We start from the raw sequence: 5,183 nt of genomic DNA, 5'->3' as shown, positions 1-5,183 counted from the left end.
AGATGGTTAAGCGTCTGCCTTCAACTCAGGTCATGATCCCAGGGTCCTGGGATCGAGCCCCACATCGGGCTCCTGGCTCAGCAAGGAGCCTGCTTCTCCCTCTCCCTCTGCCTCTCTCCCTGCTCATGCTTTCCCTCTCTCTCTCTGTATCTCTGTGTCTCAAATGAATAAATAAAATCTTTAAAAAAAAAAAAAAAGTAGGTCCCCAGCATGTGCTCCCATGGTGTCATGCGGCCCCTCCTTCACAGAGCTCACCCGAATCTGTGATGATAACTTTATATGGTGCTCTGTCTGCCGAGTCTGTCTCCCCATCCAGACTGTCAGCTCCGTGAGACCTGCCAAGTTTCAGCATATGCTCATGAACCTCTGTCTGGCAGGCTGCAAGAGGAGGCTCAGAGATGGCTTACATGGGGAAAAAAGGAGGGGAAGCCTCTTCTTACCCATCTTGGGCTTTTCTTTCTGTGTGGGCAGACATTTGCAGAATGCCCGGACCACACACCCAGCACACCCGGCAGGGTCTGCGCTGGCTCTGGCCTTTCCCCAGCTGGAGCCCATTAGCTCCAGACCCTCTTGCCCTGCCCCTTTCTCAGTGATGGGACGATCCTAGGGGTGGATTGGGAAGGGGACGCATTTCACAGGGCCATGCTTTAGTCTAAAGGAAGCAATAATGAGGGCATTTCAGACCTCTGCCAGCAGAACAGCCATGGGTGTTTGGGGGCTTAGTGCTTATAAAGGTTTGTTGAGTGACTAATATCCAAGCAAGGAAAAGTTTTCTTCTCTTAACCAAGTAAATAGGACCATTCACACCACAAGACGTAGAGAGAAGAGACAGAATTTGCAAAACATAATAAATTTGTTGACCCTGGCAAGATAAGATCAGAAACAGCATCACATCTGCACAGGGGGCTCATATTTACTAAGCAGTGCCCACTACCAGACTCCAAGCTGAGCTCTTGACACTCACCAGTTCCTGAATGCTCACCCCAACCTTATGAGGTTGGAACTATTCCTCTCCCCATTCTGTGGATGAGGAAACTGAAGCCCAGAGAAACTGAGGAACTCGCCTAATGTCACACAGTGACGAAGTGACAGAGTTGAGATTTATATACCCAGATCTGTCCAACTCCAGATCTGTCCTGAACGCTTCACTACCACAAAACAGCTACTCAGCTGGCTCGCTGTATAATTTGGGGCAAATTCCTCAACCTCTCTGAGCCTCAGATTCTTCACCTATAAATTGTCCCTTATTCAAACCACCCTGTGCTAGGTGCTAGAATTAATTCTTTATAGGTGTTAATTCTCTGCTTGGCCCCCTCATGACAGCCTGGTGAGGGAGAGAATGTGGCAGAAACAATGCTTTGTGTTCTCCAACCTATTCCCTCTTCCTGGCACACAAGAAGGGCACAGCCTCATCTTCCCTTGCAGTTAGTAGAGTCATGTGGCTACATTCTGGCCAATGAAATTACACACCACCCCTGGGCAAAGCAATTAAGAGTGGGTGAGCCTCTTTTGATTTCTAGGCTCCCTTTCCACATACAGAAGACTCAAAAGTGGATTCCAGGGAGGGTGTGAGGGAGTCATTGCTTGGAAGAGAGGTGCCTTCCAAGAGAGGTGAGTTACGAGAGCCCTGCCCCTTATCAGACTTTGTGTGAAGGAGAAATAAACTCCGATTGTGTTAAGCCACTGAGATTTTTGGCTTGTTACATTAATTACACTGAATAAAACTGTATACCAGGGGCACTTGGCTGGCTCAGTTGGAAGAGCATGTGAATCTTGAGCTCGGGGTCATGAGTTCAAGCCCCATGTTGGGTATACAGATGACTTAAATAAATAAACTTTAAACTGTATTCCAGTTATTAATTGCCACAGCAATGCTGCATAACAGATCACCCCAAACTTAGTGCCTTAAAACAGCAACCATTTATTTAGCTCATGATTTCACCAATGGGCAATTTGGGCTGGGCTCAGCTAGAGGTTCTTCTGGTCTCAGTCAGGCTTGCGCATTCATCTGTGGTCTGCTATGGGATCAGCTGGTGGCTGACAAGCACAGCCTTAGCCAGGACAACTCATTCCTGTTCCGGTGGTCTGTTATCCTCATGCAGGAGACCCAGCTTTGTTCACATGCCAGCTGAGAAGGTTTCAAGAGAACAAGCAGAAGCTACAAGAGTTCTTAAGAGTCCAGGCTCAGAACCAGCAGCGTCACATCCCCTGCATTCTGTTGGCCAACATAAGTCATATGGCTGAGCCCTGATTCAAGGGGTGAGGAAACAGATTCTGTCTCCTGATGGGAGGGGTGTCAAGGTCACATTGCAAAGAGTCTTGCTTAGAGGGAGCAAAGCATTGCAGTTACTTTTGCAAACAATCTACCACAGAAGGTATTAGTGCCCCCCATCTGAAAGACGAGGAAACTGATGCCCAGGAAGATGAAGTAGATAGTAAATGGAAGAATCAGGATTTAAGCAAAACCTGAAGATCTCTGCATGCCCTAAGCTTCGCTGGTGACTCTGAGGACTGGTCCTCTTTGGCCAGAAGGAACCTCTCCACCTCTGCTAGCTGAACCAAGAATCCAGCATCGTAGCCTTCTGGGAAAGAGGCCCCCAAATCTGGATCTTGCTCTAGCCTTTGGAAGAACAGGGCATCTTTAGAGAAATTTGAGGCTGGGGGACATCTTGAGCTCCAAACCTGAAGCAGCTGTGACTTCAGCAAGCTGGGGCTAGCAGACAGGTCTTCCCCTCCTGGCCTTCATACATCAGATGTCCCTAAAGACCTACCTTGCTGTGTGACCCAGGCATAGCCCACACCCTCTCTGTGCCTCAGTATCAGAGGGCAAGGTGTAAAGAGATAAGAGCTCAGCCTCTGGAATCACAGTAATGGGTTCCAATCCTGACTCACTTGCTATCTGTCCCGGGCAAGTCCCTTTTCCTCTCTGAGCCTCCTATTTCCCTCTCTTCTATAAAATGGGTGCGAGAGGAGTCCCCACATTGGGGGCTGTTATGAGAATTGAATGAATGAATGCATCATGTAAATGCACAATATAAATGACCTACTACCCCCAAGGTGGGCTTACTATCTGGCAGGTGGTATAGTATCATCTCAGCCAAATCCCCATTTTAAGAGGAGAAAACAGAGGCTTGGGCAGGGGATGCAATTTGCCAAGGCCACACAGCTAAGGGGTAGTGATGTCCCCAGCATACTCAGGTTTGTCTGATTCCAGAAGTCAAGGTCTTAACTTCCTTAGAGTTTGGGAGTCCTGGGTTTGAGTCTCAACTCTGTCTCTTGAGCCATGTGACCTTGTGCAAGTCCCTTTTCTCTCTGGGTTTTTTTTTTTTTCCTCATCTCCGTAAATGACAATCTGCCCCAAAGCCTCCTGTCGTTTCCTCAAATGGGAAAGTACACGAAAGTGCTTAGCACAGCATCCAGGACAGACACGTATGTGCTCAGCAGTTGGAGGATGCCATAACCATCAAAGGCAAGTTGCTTAACGCTCTGTGCCTCAGTTTCTCTATCCCTCAAATAGGGCTAATAACAGTCGTAACTCACTGGGGTGGCCGTGAGGAATGAATGAGTTCCTGTGGGCTATGCCTTAGCACAAAGCTTGGCACCTGTATGCGCTTCATAAGCACTTGCTATTATTTTTAAAGTTCTGAAACCTGTTCCAGGCCAGCACGAGACAATGGGGGACCCCAGCCCTCCGCGGGCTGCAGCTTCAGGCACTGCCTTTGCTGCCACTCAGCTATTATTAGGCCCAGAGTCCTCATCTCAAATCCAGATGGGGAGCTACAAGGGCAGGCAGGGCCGGGCCTGGCTGGCGGATGGTTGGGAAAGCTGCTCCGGAGGCCAGTTTGGGTTTAGGCCCCACCCCGCCTGCCCTCCCTCGCCTGCAGCGGGTCCAGCCGCCACGTCTCCACTTGGCTCTGAGGTCTGCACCGAGCCCTCCCTCCCACCGTGGCCGCCTCCTCTGGGAAGGTTCAGAGCATTTCCATAGCCTCAGCACTTTTCTACCCCACCCAGAGAGGCCAGGCCTGCGTGGAAACTACCAACTGGACCCTGCTCGCCTCTGGAGCCTGAAAAGGGGCCCTCTCCCCTCCCGCCTAGAGGTCCTTCTGTGCCTCCTGTGAGGGTTATTGGGTCCCTCAAGGGGAAAGGGCCACACAACGGGGTTCAGAGCCCAGCCCTACCACCAACATGCTGTGCCAACTTGAACAAGTGACCTTCCCTCTCTGAGCTTCAGTGTCTTTATCAAATGGATATAATCTGAGCATCTACCTCACGGGCCGTGGTAATGATTAAATGAGTGAATGGCACGTAATGGGCACTCAGTATGTGCCAGGTGTTATTTCATGCCTGGGTGTGCCAGGCCAAGGGGGAAACAAGGGATTTGGGAGGCTGGGGATCTGGGGTGCAGAGTGGCTGTGGCTCCCCCTCCAAGTTGCTATATGACACGAAGCCTGTTCCCTGCCCTCTCTGGGACTCAGATTACCTATTTGGATTACAAGGTGGGCATCTAGGACTCTACAATGCCAAGATTCAGCTGCTAGGCTGAATAGTTAAGAAACAGAACAAGAGCCCATGTGGACAGATGGCAGATCCCAAATGGCAGACAGCAGGGTCCTGTGGTTAAGAATGAGGATTCCAGGTTCAAATCCTGTGTGAGGTGTGGGCATGGCCTGGCCTCACTGGGTCTGTCTCCTCTTCTGTATAATGATGGTCCTACCTCACAGGACTAGAGAGCTATGAAGGTCTTGGTAATAACAAAATTGCTACTCATGTATTATAAGGGTGATCTGGAGCCAGGCTCCAACCCACTGAGCAGCAATTGCATAGAGCCTCTGTCATGAACTTAGATAGATGTCAGGCATCAGGGAACCCCCCAGAAGTCACAAGAGGTCCAGGCCAGCCCACCCTGAATCCTCTCCTTTTTCCATGAGGCATCTCAGGGCCCTTTCTCCTTCCCAGAGCCCACTTGCCTCCAAGTTTCCAAGAAAGAGTCCTCCTTTCCCATCCTTCAGCACTTAAGGCCGGGCCCCCTTCTCCGCCAAGGCCGGAAGTTTATCTGGCACTGTCGCTCAGAGAACACAGCAGCTGGATGACATCATAGAGGAGACAGCCTTGCCAAACTGGTTTGCCAAACAGGTCCCCAGTCCTATTCCTGGGGCTGCTGGCCATGACCATGGGAGCCTCCA

The sequence above is a fragment of the Leptonychotes weddellii genome, chromosome 13 (genome assembly GCF_054177405.1).
Source record: "Leptonychotes weddellii isolate Sample4059 chromosome 13, ASM5417740v2, whole genome shotgun sequence".
NCBI classification, from domain to species: domain Eukaryota; kingdom Metazoa; phylum Chordata; class Mammalia; order Carnivora; family Phocidae; genus Leptonychotes; species Leptonychotes weddellii.
This window is presented reverse-complemented; position numbering follows the sequence as displayed.